The sequence below is a fragment of the Notamacropus eugenii genome, chromosome 3 (assembly GCF_028372415.1).
Source record: "Notamacropus eugenii isolate mMacEug1 chromosome 3, mMacEug1.pri_v2, whole genome shotgun sequence".
Taxonomy (NCBI): domain Eukaryota; kingdom Metazoa; phylum Chordata; class Mammalia; order Diprotodontia; family Macropodidae; genus Notamacropus; species Notamacropus eugenii.
Window position 1 is genome coordinate 22354438 of NC_092874.1, and position 20521 is coordinate 22374958.

Sequence of the window (20521 nt, forward strand, 5' to 3'; positions counted from 1 at the left end):
AGCAAAACAAGTGCCTTTTCCAGTACTGGCTCATTATTCTTGTTTTGTTTTGTTCTAGGTTTTTTGTCTCCTTATTTTATGTTGCGTTTGGGGGATGTAGGTTTTGACACTGACTCTCCATCTCTCATGCAGGTTGAACATCTGGTGAAGCCAATCCTACTGTCAACAGCCACGGAAGCTTTGACCTGCTCCATTCCTCCAGCCTGAAGTGGTCCACCCTTCCATCTCTGTTCCCAGGGGCTCTTCTTATTGGCACCAGACTCCATGCAGACGCCCAGGGGCTCACGTCTACCTGCCTCATCTTTCCGAGTGACAGGAATCACAGGTATGCACCACCATGGCCAGATCAGGTACATTCTCCCTGCAGAGACTTCTTTTGCCCTGTCTCTCAGACCATGTTAATATTTCTTTTGTTTGTTCAGTCTGTGTGTTCAACAGCTACATCAAATATTCCAGGCCTTTTCCAATTTTAGAGGGTCAGATGGGTGATTTTGGAGAATCCTGGCCCACTCCAGTCTTGGCACCAGATTTCTCTCCAGGACTTCCAAGGTGAAGAAGATAGGACCCTACTCTTCAAAGTATATGATCCCCTTGGAGCATCAGTCAGGTAGCTGAGCTCTCCTAATGACCCCCACCCCAGCATGGCCTTGGGCCACTCACTCCCCAGTCACTCTGGGCCAACCAAGTCTTTGTTAGATGAAGGCTAGCATTCCATGCTCTGAGGGCATCCACTCCCAGCAGCCCCAGAGAAGAGGGGCAGGCCAGAGGCAGAAGCTCATCCTCCATTAGGCATCTTCATGTGGGCATTTCCGCTGGTGAAGTAATCATGAGTGATTCTCAGGGGTGGGATTCCAACCTAGTTCTCCAGGCTCCAAATTGAGCACTCTGGTCCTCCCCTAGCACTGTCCTTGCATGTAAAAAACAGCAGAATTTCAGTTGTTAGAAAAGTTTGAGTGTTTAATTATGCTCCAGCCCAACCTAACAAGCTGTTATTAAGTGCTCACTCCATTACAGTATTAGGTCTGTTAGGTGACACAGTACATAGAGCACCAGACCAGGAGTCAGGAAGACCCAAGTTCAAATCCAGCCTCAGACACTTCCTAGCTCTGTGACCCTGAACAAGTCACTTCACCCTGTTTGCCTCAGTTTCCTCATCTGTAAGACAATCTGGAGAAGGAAATGGCAAACCACCCCAGCATCTTTGCAGGAAAACCCCAAATGGGGTCCCAAAAAGTCAGAACTGAAATGACTGAACAAATATTCTGTGTAGGTACTGTGCTCAGCCCTGGGAGGTACAAGTTAAAAATGCTCCCTTACGCTTAAGGAGATTACGCTCCTTTTAAAAACACTTTTTTAAAATTACTTGAGATTTCCCTGTCCCAGAAAGCCATCCCTACACCAGAGAATGAAAAAGATGGGAAGAAACCATTTGGCCAAACCACTGAAGGGACTTGGGTTGTGCTGGGTTTGGAGAGGTGGGCCCTAGTGCCAGAGCTGAGCTCGACAGCAGCGGGGAGCTTGGTCCCTGGGATGGCCCAGGAGGCCCCTACACGTTATTCCTGGTAGAGGATGTGCTAGACTGGGGCTGGCCACCTACTGCTTTCTGAAGACGCCTCTCTCCAGAATCCTGTCTGAGTGAAGCCCAGACTCCCTTTGTGTGGGTGGGAGCCTGTCAGGACACGGACAGGCCCAGCTGAACACAGACAACGGCATGTGTTTTGTTCAGCAGCGCTGAGTGTCCCAAATACTTCCCTCAGTCAAACAGGATCCTGCATGTTTTCCTGATTATCTTGCTACACTAATTGGCATTTACACAGCACTCTCAGACATGTAAAGGATGGTATATCCATGTCCTCGCTCAATCCTCACGACAGCCTGGGGAGGTTGGTGCTGCTTCTCTAGCCATTTTACAGATCAGGAAATAGAAAAGTCAAGTGACTTGTCCAGGGTCACTCAGCTAATGGGTGTGGGAGGTAGGGTGAACCCCTCTCTTCCAGACTCCTGCTCTCTCTGCCTGCCTGCCTGCTTAGGGAGCTCCCCCCGGGTCTCACCACACAAGCAGCCCACGTTTTTTTGTTCATTTTTACATCACCTTTATTTCTGAATTTATCCCTCTCCTACCCCGCAAGCCATTCCTGGTTACAAAGGCTTTTTAAAAAAATAACACAATTAACTGATTTGTTCTCCCACTTCTGCAAAGAAAAGAAGGAAGTACCTTTTCTCATCTTTTCCCCGGGGCCAAGTGTGCTCATTAGAATTGTATTTGCTCATGTACATCTTTGATGCAGTTTTTCATATCACTTCTATATAATGAGTCCTAGGCTCATAGGAGTAGGGCTTGAGACCCCTTATTTTTCAGGTGAGGGAAAGGAGCCACCCCCCTCCACGGGTTGCATGCTTTGTCCAAGGCCACACAACTAGGAGCCCTTCGGTTGTAAGGGTTAGCAGCCTGCTCACCGTGTGCCCCCCAATGCCTGCTTGACATTGGTGAGTCCCAGGTACAGCTTTTCTGAGTCATCTGCATTCTATGACAGGGTTTAACACGTGGTTGTGATGAGCTTTCTTTGTGTTCTGCCTCCCCTTGCCAGCCCTCCACCCCTCCAGAAGTGGTCGAGTCAGCAGCCTGGTCTAGCCTCAGCTCTCATACCCACCTGGCAAGGTGTGGCAGCTGGTGTTGTGAATCAGGCCGGCGCCAGTCTCAGAACGGCTCCTTCACAACACCAGGGTCACCCCCCGCCACTGTCATCGACCCAGGACCCAACGACAAAGACAAGGAGGACGGACAAGGATCCCCATGCTCCCTGCAGACCCCGCTCACCATCCTCCTTGGCATCCTGAGAGATCCTCATCCAGCATACTTACCTGCAGGCCTCCAAAGAAAGGGTGTGGGCACAGAGGTGGCCAGGGTCTACACTCAGCCATCCCATGTCAGTGAAAACTGTTGCCAGCCCCAGGGGCTTCCCACGGAGCAGGGGGCTCCAGGCTGGGGAAATGGTGCATGCTGGAAAGGGCTGGCAACATCAGGTGCCCCAGCTGGACGAGAGCCACTCAGCCCTGCTCCCCTAATGGGGCTCTAAATATGGATTCAAAGGAAAGAACCAGTGTGGGTCATACTGGAGACTGTCAGAGGGGCATGGAAAAGACCAGGGGTAAGCTGTAAGATTAAGCATCAAAGAACTGCGTTCAAATTCCAGCTCTGGCACTACATGGGTGACCTTAGCCAAGTCACTGAATCTGGGCCTCAGTTTCTTATTCTGTAAAGTAAGAAGGCTGGACTGTTGTGCCTGGGTGACCTCAGCATCCTCCCCTATAAAATGAGGGGATTGGCCTAATTCAGGCCTGTAAGGATCTTTCTCAGTTCTCCTATGGTCTTGTGACTTAATTATAAAGAATCAATGTAACCATATCTCGTGGTCTCTTCCAACACTGGGATTCTGTACTGGGGCCTGAATTCAGATCCTTCTGCCTCCTGGCTAGCTTTCTGGGCATTGACTTAGACAAGTCACTGCCCCTCTGTGAGACTCAGTTTCCCCATCTGCCAAATGAAACTATTACATCCAGAAATGGCAGGAAATTTAGAGGTCATGTAGTCTAACCACCTGCTCTCCCTCGTTTTGACAGATGAGGACATCCTTCGCCTAACACTAAGCATGCTACCTGGCATACAGCAAGTGCTTAATAAATGCTTGTTGATTGATTCCATTGTACTATATTCCCTAGTTATCTCTTAAGATTCTTTCCAGTGCTAAATCCTGAGAGACACACATGTACACACACGTACCCCGGCTCCATTCCCAGGCCCCACCCAATCTCTGACTTTTGCTCCCACTAATTATTAAGGTCAAGAAAGCAAGCGTCTACCACTGAGTTCCTTGGGTGGGAATGCAGCTCGGTGACTCTTGTAGGCAATCATCTGCCAACTGCGACTGTCTGGAAGGCGATAGAAGAGTCCATTCCGCTGACAGATGGGCTTGTCGCTGACTCTTCATGCTCCTGGAGTGAGTGATGGGCAGAGTCAGGAAATGAACTTGGACCTCCATGATTCTGCTGGTTTCCCATCAGCCCTAAATTTTAGCAGCTGCCTTTTGTGAGGAGACAAGTTGACCGGCTTGTCCAAGCAGTCCTCCACCCAGGAGACTTCTGAGAGAGACTTTAAAGCCTTCTCTGTTCAATAGCTTGCTACAATGCTGCATCTGAGATGAAAGCCATGCACTGATGAATGAAGCATTTATTAAACACTTGCTGTATGCAAAGTACTGAGCTAAGGCTGTGTTTACCCACTGAAAAATAAAAGTCTCTGCTCTCCAGGGGCTCCCACTGTATGTAACTGGGAGATAACACCTCAGGAAGCCATATGGAAAGGTTCCATGGTTCATCTTTAGGGGCGGCAATGCCTCCTCCATTAGGACCTGAGAGGGGAAGCTGCCTCCTGTGTCTCGCCCATGGTGCCTTGTTGCTTCAGCTAAGCTGGCCTCCCTGCTTTGTGAGTGATAGGTAGGCCAAGCCAGGTCTCCTGATTCCTGGGACTCTGAGCATGCCTCCTTCCTTTCCTAGGAGACAAATGTCCTGTTTACAGGAGTGTCCTGGAAAATGTGTCCTGTGGTCATATTTTATACTAGAATTTCCTGCCTTAGAAAAGTTCAGTGTTAACTGAGCAGGGAGGATCCAGCCTTGGCCATACCTAGAGCCCTTGGGAGGGGTTATCAAGGAGTCACCAATCAAGCAATCAAACATTTATTAAGCACCAGTGCTGGGGATACAGAAAGAGAATAGTCAGGTCTGTCTTAATGTCATATGTGTATGATCAGACTCCCTGGGGACTGAAAGCGCTTCATTCATTAGAAGGAATGTCTCTTTGGACAACATGCTCCAGCAACCTGTGCATGGGTGACATCACTCAGCACTGAGTCTGATGAGGTGGGTGCGCCTCCAGTGTATTTAAAGTGTTACAGGAATCCATGCACACGTTTCTAGAGGGCATCACCCCAGATTATAAGGTGGATGCCCAGGTGAAGATGTCAGATGTTTTCTCAGGAAAGAAGCCGCCTGCCAACCATGAGTCAGCTGTTCAGTCCAATTTCTTCTCTCTGCAGCCCCACCCTCCAACTTCAGGGCTTCCATTCATTCCCCTTGGGTTTCAAGACACCATTTCTGCAGCCTTCATCCATCATGCCCCTGGACTGGGCTCTGTCCCGTTACACCCCTAAGGGTTTCTGGGGAACAACGTCCCAGTTCTCTGAAGGTGAGGCTCCCATCTTGCTGAATTCAAAGAACTCCACAAACTGATCTGATTAAAAAACTAATAAAATTCGAAACAGGGTCACGTCCAGAGAGAGAGAGAGACCTGGTTAAGAGGCTAGAGAAGCTCATCACAATTTTGTCATAAAGTTCGTGAATTCTTTGGAGGATTTTCACAGCACCTTGGGAATGGGGGGGAAGGGCAAGAGTGGGGTTGTCAGTCACAGAAAGCAAGCAGGGGAAAATCTTTCCTTTTGCTTCTTTTAAATTAATTATCGAATAATTCATCACATCCTTCCATCTGGGGCTCCCAGCTGTCCCCTGCCTTCCCTTCGACTCCCAATTTCCAGCCTTCTCTGAAAACCTGCCCCACTGCCCCAGGAGATCTCCTGCCGCCCTCACTTCGGTCATCACCATTTTTAAACACGGCTTTTTTTTTTTTTTTTTGGCGTTTTGAATGGTCTGCCCTGCTCTAGAACCTCAAGCATGAATGCCCTGGGACCACCATGTAAAGATCTAGTTTAAACTCAGTGTAGAATTTTTAATAACTCAGCTCTGGTATAAACAGGACAGAAATTACTACCCTCATTTTACAAATGAAAAAAACTTAGTGGGGCCACACTATCCAAGGTCTGAAACAGGGTGGAAACCTAGTTCTGCTGACTCTAGCCCAGCACACTGCCCCTTACATTAATCAGTAGGCATTTATTAATTTATCATGATATCTCCTGGTAGAAGACACTCCAAGAGAAACTTTCTAGAAGCTGCTTTTTTTAAGACCATTGGACTTTAATTTGGCCTGACCACCTTCTCAGACTGGAAATTACCAGTCATCTCTGGACAGTGCCAGTCGCTTAATCTTGGAAAAGGATTTCTGAGAAGACATCCAGCCTTTGTCAACTCAGGTTAAATCGTGGCATTTGTTATCAATGAGTTCAAGACCTTTGTTGGGTGGAGAGCATTTTATTCTCCTTAAAAACAAGATAGCTACTCATTTCTCAAGTGCTTTTTTTCAGTTGTGCTGTGGGAGTAGGTAGTGCATCCCCATTTTATAGATGACAGAACTGAGGCCAAAGAGGTGAAGCCCCTTGAAATGGAGTCCCTCCATTCGTCAGTGAATCAACAAGCATTTATGAAGTATTTTATATCCTAAGCATTGTGCTAAGCCTACGAATACAAAGATAAAGCCAAATACCTATATATATTTATAATATTCGTCACATATATGATATATACATATGTAAAATATGATATCATATATATGAAATATACATATCTATTTCTCCATTCTTATAAATAAATCCCTGCTCTCAGAGAATTTATATTCTAATGAAAGATACATCATCAATCAGTAGCTAAAGTGGGATTTGAACCTAGGTCCCCTGCAGCAAAGTGTAGTCAGACAGCTGTTCTTGGAATTACGAAACCGTGGTCTGAACCATCCAAACTGCCTTTTTGTGTTTTCTTAAGAACCTAAATTACTCCAGTCTTAGAGGTTTTGTGAATTAAAACCTCTTGGCTTTTGGTCATTTTGGATCATCAGGGCTGCTGGATCTGTTTATTTGGGAAAATTACTGGTTTCATGTTAGCGAGCTGCCCAGGGCCCTGAGCTGAAGTGACTTGTCAGAGGTCACACAGCCACTAAAGGTCAGGGGCAGGATTTGAACTTGGGTCACTCGTGGAAGACTGGCTCTACATTTTTGCATTTCTTTCTCCACCACCAGGTCTTGGATCATCATAGGCATTTGATAAATGCTTGCTTAATAGAACTGAAATGAAGTTAATTTCTCACTCCAAGGCTGACCTTCAGTACTATACCATGGTTAGTTATTTAAAAGGGGCAGAGGGAGTGGATCTGTTAGATTATAGGATCAAAGATTTAAAGCCAGTGCTTATTGATCGACCCAGTCCAACCCCTTCATATTTCAGATGAAGAAACTGAGGCCTAGAATAGTGATGTGATAGACAGGATTTGAACTTGAGTCCTCCTGGACTTTGAAAGCGAAGAATGCCCTCCTCAGACTGAAGTTATATTTCAGAGCAGCCTTACCTGGGAGTGTGGACCCAGTTGAGTAGGGCCTTCAAGGCCTACCAGCGCTGAGTATAAAGTCTGTGGGCTTATGGAATGTGGGGAGTAGGGAAAGAGAGAAGACCACCTTGTCTGACCTAGTTCCCATTTTAAAAGGCAAAGGAACATGTGTTTGATAGTAAGATGAATCCAGTTAGATCCCCAAGGAAGTTTAATTGATGACAGTCAAGGAAAGATGCAGCCCCACCTGAGACCAGGGGAAGCACCGGGGAAGGGGAGACTCTCGGGCCTTCTTGACAAATTGAGCCCCTTGTAAAAGGGAACAAGGAGGGGTCTGCTGCACACAGTCAGTCCATGAAAAGCTCAAGGATGCTGCTGGTAGAAGGTGGGTTAGTCCCAGGTCTGGAGCCTCCTCTGGACATCTGTGGAAGGATTGATCAGGAGACACTTCGAGGCCAGAGTGGTGCCTGGACGAGGGGCCCTTTGGGCAGGGTCCACATTCTCTGCAGCTCCCCTAAAGGAGAATAGAAGTGGCAGAAAGGTGGCCTCTGGGCCGGGTTTCAGGCCAAGTCAGCAGGGATGGACTCAGAAATAACCAGCTGGCTCCTCACTGCCCCATAAGCAGAGGAAAATTCAAAGTAGTCAGAGGACCTGGATTCAAATCATGTCTCTTCCAACACTGTGATCCTTCCAATTCAGTTCAACAAGAATTATGTATGCACCTACTGCATGCCCTGGGTTCACCTCTGTGTGACATTCAAAACCATCTCTTGTCTGACACCAACCTGCTTTCCAGCTGGATCACTTCATCCACTCCACATACTTTAGCCCACTGGGGTACTCATTGCCCCCCAGTACCCCAATGCTTTCTTGACTCTGGGTTCTACTTCCTGTGACCAAAATAATGATATTGCATTATTAACTGCAAGCCTTGTACATGGAAAGTCTGTTCTCTGAAACTTGCATCAGGTGCTGGAGTGTTGGGCCTGAGGTCAAGTAGTCGAGTTAAAATCCAGTCTCAGACTCTGTGACCCTGGGCAATTCACTGAAATTCTGTCTGCCTCAGTTTCCTTAACTGTAAAATAGAGTAATAATAGACAAGCATAAAATCTTGAAGTTTTGACCATCCTGGAAACTACCCACCTCTTGACAGACAGGTGATGGACTAAGGTTACAGGTGGAGGTATTTTTAATATGCAGCAAATGGGAGAATTTTTTTTTGTTTGATGTTCCATAATTGTCATAGTCTTTCCCTCTCTAATGTGGGGGAAGTGAGAATAAGAATAGATTTGGGTTTTTTCATCATTTAAATTTTAATTGAGCAAATAAGCCTTAACTCCCCCATCCAGCAGGCCCTTAATAATACATTTAAAAACTGAATGTTTGAATGGGTCACCGAGAATCCCAGGTTTCATTCAGTGGAAAGGCTGATAACTTTTCCCTCACCTCTGGCCCCACTTTCATTCTGTCCCCAGGAAACTCCACTCTTACTATCCAGACCCACGCATGGCCAGCCCTAGACCCCACCCAGCACCGAGTCTACCTTGGGGCATACTTCATGCTCACAAAGGCATCCATGTAGATGTAGTGAAGGTCTATAGGAAACCCACATTTCTGGCCTTGTTTTGTTTGACTCGGTACATTTTGAATTGGGTTTTGGGGCATTTTTCCCCAATCTCTCTCCCACCTCCCTACTGGGGAAAAAAACCACAAACCACAAACCAAAGTGTGCTGAGTCAAACAGAACTAGGCCAGAAACATGGGTGTCCTAGGCCTTACTAAGCGGCCTAGTTACTACAAATGCTATGTTAATTGGAATGAGGAGACGTTGGAGATCTGTCACCTGGTGGGGGGAGGGAGGCATTCAAGGTCAAAGACTGGGTTGTTGGGTAAACTTGTTGGCTGCAGTTCTGGATTTGGGAGCAACCTTACATTCATTCCTACAGTAGACTGAAGGAGATCTAAGACATCATCCAGGCCAGTTCTTTCACTTTGCAGGAGGCAGAGGCCCATGTTAGAGGCAGAGCCAGGACCACGCTCCTGAGACCTAGTCTCGGCCTCTGTCCACCCCAGGGAAGTAGTATCAAATGGGTCTTCCTCAGTATGATGGCCCAGGCCCCTCTCTGGTCAGCCTGGCCCAAGGCAGGTGGACTTCACTCTGCTCCCGGACAGTACCAGAGTCTCCCCTCTCTCCCTTTTCTGATATTTGAACTCAGTACAAGACAGTGTGTTCTCACAATGAAGATCAAGAAGCCTCTGTGCCTCAGAATAAAAATCCCCCTTTTAGGGTTTAAAGAACGACGGTCAGGGTCCAGTCTACGTTTCTGGATGTTTCTCACTGCTTGCCTCCCATGATTCTGCCAGAGCGCTCTATTTGCTGCCCAGCACACACTTCGTCTCATCACCCATCTGCATGCTTTTGAATAGTCTGCCCCTCATGCCATGTCTAGCTCATGGTCTCGTTTAATCCTTGCAACAGTCTTGGAAGGTAGGTGCTGTTATTACCCCATTTTACAGGTGAGGAAACTGAGGCAGATCTAGATTGAGTTACTTGCCCAGGGTCACACAGCTAGAAATTGTCTGAGGCCGGATTTGAGCTCAGATCCTCCTGACTCCAAGTCCACCAGAGGCCTTACCTGGCAGTCCTTCCAAGCCGATAATGTTCTTTTACAGTCAGCACACAAATTAATTTGGGCTTACTTTGCACTTTTTGGTTTGGTTTGGTTTGGTTTTTGCATCTCCTTATTTAGGTCCTTGTCATTTCTCCTGGTAGACTGCAATCTCCTTGAAGGTGGGAAGTTCTGAGGGTTCTTTGTCTTTGCATAGCACAGTGCCTAGCAGGCACACTGTAGGTGCTTAATAAATGCTATTGAATCAAATGCTTACACCTGTGTAATCCTGAAGAATCTGTTTCCCCTCCCATGGCCTCTGTAAATTGCGAGAGGCAGCATGCTCCCATGGAGACAACTAAGTACAAACCCCAGTGAACATAGGCAGCTTTGCTCTTTGGGCCTCAGTTTCCTCATCTGTAAAATGAGAGGGTTAGATTAGATGGTGTCTGTGGCCGGAACATGTAAATCTCAATGGAAGATCTCTTCCAATTAAAAATTTCTTTTCCTTGGTACCTTCAATCAAAAGGAAATTGAGCTCTCTGTCAGTATGGTGGAGAAGTCGTGACTGAGAACCAGAGGCCGGAGTGTTGGATTTGGGTCAGGAGGGACCCGAGTTCAAACCCCTATGGCAATAGCTATGTGACTGTGCTCAGTTTCCTGAAGTGTAAGCTGTCACAGCTCAAGCACCTCCCTAAAGTGGTGAGGCACAGACATGGTATCTCTGAAGCGCTACATAAATGTCAGCGAGTATTGTTGGACATAGATCATTCTAAGCCAGAGAGGATCCCAAATGTCAGATGGAGTGACTGGATAGATACCACACCCTCAGCTACTGAACTTATTCCAAGCCATTAATAAGAGAGACACCGGAATGCTCAGACCTCTCCCTCCTTCCCCAAAAGGCAGCTAGGTGCTATGGGGGACCTCAGTTCAAATCCTGCCTTAGATACTTACTGACCAAATCAATTAACTTCATCTTCAAAATGGAGATAACCACCCAGGCACAGGATTGTAGGAGAATCAAATGGGACAATATAAGTAAAGAGCTTTCATACTTTAAAGCCTGTCAATGTTAGCTGCTGCCATTAAAATGACCTTCTGTATACGTTGTGTATATGTCTCTACATCTCTCTCCCCATCAGAATATAAACTCCTTGAGGGCAAGAGCTCTCACTGTGTCCAATGCCTTGCACACAGAAGGTGTTTAATAAATGCTTCCTTCTTGGTTGTTTGCTTGATTTTTCTCTGAATTCACATCTGGGGAGTCCAGCAAGGGAGATGGTACCACACCACATACAATTATTACTGTTCTTATGGCCATTCTTGCCCCGGGAGCCCCTAGAATCTCTTAGAAACACCACATGGGAGTTCTTTCTCTCTTAATCCTTCAGGAAATCAGTCATCTTCCTGGGTGTGGAGGTACACATCTATAATCCCAGTGACCTGGGAGGTTGAGACTGAGGAGCTGTGAACTGAGGAGGAGCTAGTGCTATCTGGTGTGTAAGCTAGATCCTGCAGCACTATGAGGAGCCCCCATGAGTGGAGAATCATGAGGCGGCCTAAAGAGGGTCAGAAAAGGATTGGATCAAAACCTCCCTGGAGATCAGCAGCAGGTTCAGGCCCCTAAGTGGATTGCTACATGTTCAACCTGGTAGAGGTAGAGAGACCCTGGGCTTTTAAAAAAGAAAAAGGCAAAGAGATCAACTAGCTGTGAATTTAGAGCTGGAAGATGTCTTGCCTGACTCTAAATTTCACAAAGAGGGACATAGTGACAAGCCATCCCTCCCCTCCATATTAATAATAGTTCCCACTGATAAAGCCTTTTGGGCAATAAAGCATCCTCCCCACCATTATTTCATTTGAGTCTCACAGTGGCCATAGAAGATGGGCAGTACATTGTGCAGGTGAGAAGGCACCTATGATCACACAGCCAAGAAGTGGGGGACTCGGGGTCTCTCTTTCATGTGTCAGAGCCACTGGGAAAGCCAATTCCCTCCCTGGAGGAGCCCAACCTGCCTCTGCCACCAGTTTGCCAAAATGACCTCACCATCTGGGAGTTTGATACTTGAGGAATGATGCTGGCCACCGTAACAACCTCACCATCACCTCATCCTGTTAAAAATGTGTTAGGGGGTTTGGTGGTGAGAGAGATAGACACTGCATAAATTCAGATGCCTCAGCTAAATATATAGCAGGAGTGCAGAAAGTATGCATTTCCATGGCAAGCGTATTCCTTTCAAAGAAGACAATGTGGGGGAGGGAGAAACCCTGGACAGAGACCCAGACCCCAGGGCCAGCCATGGGATACCCAGCAAGTCCCACCCACCCTGGACCTCAATGATCTTATTTATCACTGCCAAGCCTGGCTGATTATATCTCCGCACCTCTTTCCACTCTAACCCCACCTCCCACTTTCCCCAGACCATCACAGTAGCCTTCAGATTGGTGGTCCTGCCTCGAGCCCCTCCCACTCCAACCCATCCTCCACTTGCCTGCCCAAATGACATTCCTTAAGCCAGGTCTGATTGTGCCATCCCCCTCTTCAATAAGTGCTGTGACTTCCTCTGATCTCTGGGATCAAATGTGAAATCTTGTTTAATATTTAAAGCCCTTTCCTATCCCTTCCCCTCCACACGATGATCCAGCCACACTGGCCTGCTTGCCATTGCGGGAACACAATACTAGGCTTTTTCACTGGCTATACCCTCCACCTACACTGGGGGTGGAGGGAGGAGAGAGGGAGGGAGGGAGAGAGAAAATGAATGAGAGAGCACTGATTAAGTGCGAAGCACTGTGCTAAAGTGAGAATACAAATGTGCCTTTGTCCTTGCCCTGTTCTAGTAGGATAAGGCAACAGCAGGAAGGAAGATGGCAAGGGGAAGAAGAGCCTCCGGTAGCATTAGATAGAAGGCAGAGAACACCTGGAGAAAATCCTCCAGCAGGCCACTGTGACACGGTGAATAGACTGTTGGACCTGGAGTCAGGGAAGATCTAAGTTCAACTGGTCTCAAACATATGCTAGCTTTGTGACGCTAGGCAAGTCACTCAATCTCCCTTGGCCTCAGTTTCCTCTTGTGTAGATTGCTGTGAGGATGAAATGAGTTGACACATGTAGAGCTCACACCTCGCCCTAGGGAAGGCAGCCTCCTGTGACATTTTCTGATACTTCACTGTGGTATTCAGGAGCGAGGAGCCAGGGGACCAAGTCCTGGCAGATTTTTACCAGAGAAGCTGGGAGCCCGGCAGATAAAAGAACAGGCCTGGTTCTGCCCCTGGGGGCTCAGTGCCAGCTTGGCCAGAGAAGGATGGATGGACTGCTCAGGTACCTCAGATCATCTGCTAAGTGGAGAGTGGTTAGGTCTGCTGCATCCGTGGCAAGGAGAGTGCACCTTTCCGTGAAACCACAGGTCTGCCATGGAGGGAAGGGGGGCCTCCATCGAGATCTAGGGTGGAGGATGTGCAATCAGGAAGACCTAGAGTTAAATCCCATCTTGGACAATGACTGGCTGCTTATCCACACTCAGCTTCAGTTTCCTCATCTGGAAAATGAAGGCAAAACCTATGGTATAATATATGTATAGTTGGTCATTGAACAGAAAGGACATAGTGTGTTTGGGTTGTTCATTCAACAAGCAGCTAATATATGTGCTGGCAAAACCAAACTGCCCCCATCCTCAAGGAACTGACCTTGCCCATATTAGGTATCTTTCTATCGTTGCTGCTAACACAGTGGATAGTGCCCTCGATTTGGGGCCAGGAGGATCAGAGTTCAAATACTTTCTATGTGACCCTGGAGCAGGACACGTAGCCTCCATTTGCTCCTCTGTAAAATGGGGATCGTAACGGCACCTCTCATGGAATAGTTGCAAGAATCAGATCATGTGTGCGAAACCCTTTGCAAGCTTTCAAGTACTCTGTAAGTGTAAGGTTAGTGAATGTCGGGGGAAGAAGTATGGGGTGGCTCCCTGTGGCTAGAGAAGAGAGGGTACATACCAACTCAGTCTCAGCACTTTCCCTCCAAAGGCTCCCCCACACCCCACCCACCCACCCGGCACTTACATTTTCTACATTTGGTGCTGCCTCCACTTCCACCCAGGCACCCACCCTACCTGCCTACTATCAGTGACAAGTTTCTAGAAAGAGACAAAGAGAAACCCATTGCTAGGAGTTCTGTGCCATTGTCCTCCATCTCTCAAATGTACAACGGGGCAGGACATTTTCCAAATCTTTCTCCTTTCCTGGAAAACTGAAGTAGGATTGCCGGAGGCATGAGCACCTCTCTCTGTGGCACACCTGAGGTCTGCTTCAGGTCTCAGGGTCGGGGTGCTAAGGTTTGGGGGGAGTGGAGGGGAAAGCACCCCAGCCATCCAACTAATTCAGAGTAGGGATTAAGCTAATTAATCTGCCTTCTCATCTTCATGACCCAAGCATGTGTTCTTTGAATAGGGAGCAGTGAGTTCATCCCCCCACACTCCCCTCACTGTGTGGGGGTTGGGGGGGTTCTGCAATGGGAGTACCAGGAGAAGGTACCTGCAAGTTGACAGGGTAACTAATGCCAACCACCCTTCTTTGCAAACAAGCACGTTTTTTGCATTGACATGTTTCCGGAGATTTGTAGGGACTATTTTTATTTAAAACACCAGTTGCCATAGTAACATCCACATGACCCAATACTTATTCTAAGTCAGACACAGAACATTTCCTTGGGAAGGGAAAAATATAAGCCCCAAGATAATACAGAGCAGGAGGTTTGGGTGTCAAAACAGTGGGGGTGGGATGGATGAGAAGGAGAAGACCCCTCAGATTAGCAGAAGTCATGACTTTTCCCTCTGAGGTAACCCAGTGCTGGGCCCATAGTTTGGGGCTCATGGTTCAGCGATGGGTTTTTTATTTTTTTCTTTTCTTATTTAAAAGAACTGAAATAAAAAGAAAGATGGATTCGAAAAGAGAGAGAGGCAACAGTGAGTGCTTTCTGGTTTAATGAGAGGAACTGTGGGTGGAAGGGATGTCTGGGGAGTACTTGGCAGGCTTCCTCGATGCCAACACAGCAGGGACTCAAAATGTTGGGTGCCTTGAGCAAAGCAAAGTCCTCTCCTTGCTAGGCTGGTCAAAAGAGATGCTGTCTCTGGCTTTCTGTCTGAGATCTCAGAGAGCTAGAAGTGCCATGGTCCAGCACCCCTCTCCAGACTACCCTCCACACCTTTGCCTTCTTCATTTGTTCAGAAAAAGTACAGTTATTGGTGAGCCCTGCCAGTCCTACTCTCTCCTCCTCCCGACACTTGAAGAATAAGGAAGCAAGGGAAAGGGCATCCAAGGAAGGGAGAACAGATTAAAACCATGCACTCCCAAGGCTTATGCCAAAAGATCACAGTCTCTCCTAGAGGAAAGGGATGCTCTGACTCTGTCTAGTTTAACCTGCCCCTAGACAAAGAGCACTTCCAATGAGTGGTCACCCAGAGAGAAGGATCCAGCAGCTGTGCCCCAGCAGCTCTTTGGCTGTGGAGAGGACCAAATAAGATAGCATATAAGAAAGTAAAGCACTTTGCAAACCTTAAGGCACTATCTAAATGCTAGCTATAATCATGTTTGTAATTATGACAAGTTCTTGTCCCCTGGAATGGATGCGGACTCAACTGGCCCTCTGTTGCTAATAAGTGTAAGGTCAATAGTTGGAGATTCTCAGGAACATTCAAGGTAGAGACATGAGCAAAGGTATGCTTATTCTTAGGAAAGTGGTGTGGGACAGTGGATCTGGAGTCAAATCCCATCTCTGCCAGTTACAACCTGTTTAGCCTCAGACAAGTTGTGACATCTTGTAGGGCTTCAGTTTTCTTATGTATAAAATGAGGGGGCTGAACCAGATGACCTCTAAGGTCCCCCCAAATCTAAATCTAAGGTCCTATATAAATGTAAATTGCCAACCAGATGACAACAATCCAACCTGTTTTCATCCCTCATGCACATCAGCCTCAGTTATTGTCTGATATTAAATTACTGTTAGATGAACTCAATGGGTTACCCATCCAACTACAGGTCATAATCTGAATCACTGGCACTCTTCATCCACTTGGTTCTTCCGGGGTGAATTACTCAGCCTCTCTCTTGAGAAGCCAACTTATCTCACTGAGGAACCCCCTTCAGGGTTCTAGGACTTGAGACAACCACATAGTGCCATTCAGTCTGATGAAACTCTCCATCTCCCAGAGAATCCCTGAGCTGTGCAGATTCCCTGAAGGGCATCAGATTCTTTGTTCTTTGATTTTTTTGAATGAAAGCACTGCTGCCACTTGGTTGCCAAACACAATTTCTGTTGGTTCAAAGCTGGCAGCATGGCATAGGTCATAAAGGATTGGATATAGACCCTCCCAGTCTTGGTTTCCCCATCTGTAAAATGAGGCTCATCATTCTTGTAATACCTACCTCCCAGGGTTATCATGAAGCTCAAATGAGATGATGTATATGAAGTGCTTCATGAACCTTAAAGTGTCCTTTAAATGTCATTTAGCAATATTATTATTATTAAAAATAACATTAATTCTACTCCAAAAAAGTGTTTCTACTTTGCAAATTCTCAATTCAACATTACTATGTGCCATGCACACACCAGACACTGAGAATATCTAAACCAATCTCAGAGAGTTTTCATTCTACAGTCCCCTTTTTCCTTTTTTCTCTCCCCATATTCCCTTCCTCCCACCTCCCATTACCCACCTCTCCTCATTCTTGGACATCTCAGACTGGTGTGGCATATTCAGCAAATAAGATTTTGGGGGGGGACCTAAAATAAAGATTATTTTTAAGCATTTGGGCAATATGAACTGTTACAGTACTTATATCCCTCAGAAGAAGACATCTCTGTAGGGAGTAGTTCTTGAACAAACCCAAGCAGTTACCAGTTGGACTTGTTTGTCAGGGAGAGGGGGTGGGGAGCAGGGATTCTACTCTTCTGATCATTAGCAAAGGCCCAGTAAACCAGTTTCTCTGAAAAATAGCCAACCCAAGTGTGTACTCTCAGCTAATTCTGTGCTCGGCCCAGGAACATTCCACCCCTCAGCTTTGTAGGTCTCCCATATGATACAGTCTCTTCCATTTGTTTCAAGACTCGAGAGAATAAGAAAATCAGCATACAAGCAGTTTATTGATTTAAAAAAAAAATGACCCACCAGATGAGACAGTCCCATAACTATGCAACGATAAGCTTTCTGATCGACCCATCACGAAGGCTCAACGCATAGGTCCTCCCTGCTGAGTGAACTCCCCACAGACAGCTCAGAGTCATGTTTCTTTACAAAGGATCAAGGACAAGATGTTCTGGAATAGGACAGCCTCATATTTGGAGTCTGGTCACATATATAAAAGCAAGGATTTCAAGTTAAATGCAGGAGGCTGAGCAAGGGCTTGGAAATGAGAAACCCTGAATTTTCATCAAGATAAAACTGCCTGCCCTCTACTTGGGTCCCTGGTACTGATCGTTTGAGCTCACTTATAACGAGAGTAGCCTTCTCATCTGAATTGCAGCCATCTGTGTTATGGAGGTCCTCTGTTCACATCACTGGATACCCAGCTGGCCAGGGTTTGAGGTACAATGACACAAGCTGGTCTTGGAAGAAAGCATTTGGAAATGGGGATGTCTCTGAATTGGGGAAGTTAGGGATTCATCCAAAAGCATTTTGATAGATTCAGAGGTGGGAGAGAGCTTAGGGGTTATATGCTCATAGGATCATAGTCTGAGAGCTAGGAGATATCCTAGATTGCATCAAGTCCAGCCCCTACATTTACAGAGGAGGAAGCCAGCCCAGAATAATGAAGTGATTTTTCCCAGTCACACAGCTAAGTAAGTTTCTGAAAAAGGAATGGATCCTAGGTCTTCCTCTCCCCAAGACCAATGCTCTGTCTTTTACAACTGGTAGACCCAGGTTGAAATCCCACCACCAACATTCACTAGGCCATAAACAAATTACTTCAACTCTTTGCACTTCAGTTTCCTCATGTGTAAAACAGGAATAATAATGGGTTCAGTATATACCCCAGAGAGTTGTTGTAAAGTGCAAATGAGATCAGATATATAAAACACTTTGCCTGCCACATAGTAGGTGCTTAATAAATGTGCACTCAATTGAATTATTACTACTCAGTCTCTAGTGCCAATACCCTGCTTCTGCCTCTGCACGACACAAGATGCAGCCCTGTGATGCTCTAGATCGCTAATCATTAGAGAAATGTTCATTAAAACAATCCTGAGTGAAGTTCCACCTTAAACCAATCAGACCAAGGGAGGTGAAAGACGCTCTCTATCTAAAATCACTTTGAAGAATAGTTTCTCAGAGCCCAGAGTCCCAGCTCATGGCTTGTCCACCTGCCATCTCCAGGTTTCACCTGCTTCTGGTCATGTTCACCCTTGATGATGACTTTCACCCCACTCTTCAAGTGCACAAAAGACACACAGTGTGCACACATGTACAATCTATGTCAGATTGCTTGCTGTCTTAGGGAGGAGAGAGGAGAGGGAGAGAGGGATAATATTTGAAGCTCAAAACTTTTTTTTAAAGTGTTAAGAATTGTTTTAACATGTAATTGGGGGAAAATAAATGTTTTTTAAAAAGATGTAAGCATTTTCACCAGTGAAATATCTGAGCAGTTTCCCAAATGTAATTCAGCCTGGTCTCTTTTTCCTTTCTGTCTTCCTCCTCCTCCAATCTGCCTTGACTTCTAGCCCATCTGCAATGTGTGTCCAAGAAACACTTGGGAAAAAAATTTAACGGAGCAACTGCATGTCACCATCTAAACAAAGGGACTTTTTCTTCCATACAGTAGGTGGGAGAGCCAAGATTCGAACCCAGGTCCTCTGGCTCCTAAGTCAGTGTGCATCCCACTACTCTGCACTGCTCCTCTCATTATGCAATATGAAAACCAATGGAAGGAATGGAGGCTATTTAGCTGAGAGAAGAGATGACTTGGAGGCAGGATGGCATGATAGCTGTCTTCAAGTATTTTAAAGACCATCATAAGAAAGGGAGACTAGACTTGCTTGGCCTGGCTCCAAAGTCCAGAACCAAGAGCAATAATCAGCAGATTTAGGCTTGGGATAATGAAAACCTCCTTGTGGTCATCAGCTATGGGAGAAAGGTACTGAGATCCCCTTCCCTAGAGTTCTTCAAGCAAAAGTTGAATGAGTACTTATTAAAGATGTCTTATGGGAGACACCTAAAGGTACAGGCTGTACTAGATGGCCTCTTCCAGCCCTGAGGGTCTTTGCATCTTGGGACAAGTCACTAGTTTTCTCTTCTGAGAAATGGAAGGGTTGGACTGCCTGCTCCTTCATGGCCTTCCAACTCTAAATCCTAGAACAGCCTTAGGTTTTAGAACTGGAAGAAGCCTAGGATATCATGTTGTTCACTCATTTTTCAGTCATGTCCAGCATGGTGAGACAAATAGGGTGAAGTGATTTGCCCAGACTCAGGCAGCTAGTAAGTGTTTGAGGTCAGATTTGAACTCAGCTCTTCCTGACTCCAGGCCTACAACTCTGTCCACTGAAGCACCCAGTATATGGTCCAACTCCATTATTTTACAGAGCAAGAAACTGAGGCTGAGGTAGGTGAATTCACTTGTCCAAGGGTCACACAGGTTAACATGGTTACTTACTCTCACTGAAAAAATGTGCTCTTCAGATGAGCTTAGACTCATTTCAACTCAGGTTTTCCTTCAGAAGCCCACTGAGGTGCTCTCAGGGTCACTGCTAACCTGGGGAGAAGCTGAGATTCTCAAGCTTAAGATTGTATGAAGACTGGGAACAATCAGTCAATCAACAAACGCTTAAGTTCCCTCCATGTATCAAGCATTGATCCACGTGACTCTGGAGAAGAAAGTAAGGCTGGTGACCTTGCACAGCCCTCCCTACCTCGAATCAAAGTCACCTGCAAGGTCATGTCATCACTTCCCTGATGTCATGGTCCTCTTTAAAAACAAAGGGCAAACACAGCAATAGTGCAGAGGATACAAAGACCAACTGAAATCATCTCTGCCCTCAAGGAGCCAGCCACAAAGGGAGTTACATGAAGTAGAATTACTTTCAGGGATCATTTCAAACAAAACAAATGCAGTTAACATTAGAACAGAAGCAGGTAAATAGAGAAAAAAATCCTTGCAGCAGGCTTCCCTGATAAAGGTCTCATTCCTAAGATATTGACAGAATGGATTCAAATTGATAAAAATAAAAGCCATTCCCCAGGAAATGGTCAAAGTTGATAAATGAACAGGCATTTTTCAGAGAAAAAGTCCAAGCTATTGATAACCATATGGAAAAATGCTCTAAATGACTAATAATCAGAGAAAAGCAAATTAAAATAACTCTGATATTCCCCCTGATCCACTAGATTGGCAAAACTGACACACACACAAAAAGGAAAATGACAAATACTGCAGGTGCTGGGTATATTAATACATTTTTGGTGGTGTTGTAATGGGTCCAGTCATTCTGGAAAGCAATTTGGAATTATGCCCCCAAAGTTACATACATATACTGTACAGACATATACTAAACCGTGCATGCATATACACACATAGACCTAGTATATACTAGGTCTATACTCTAAAGAAATTTTAAAAGAAGAAGGAGGAGGAGAGGACCCATGTATACAAAAAT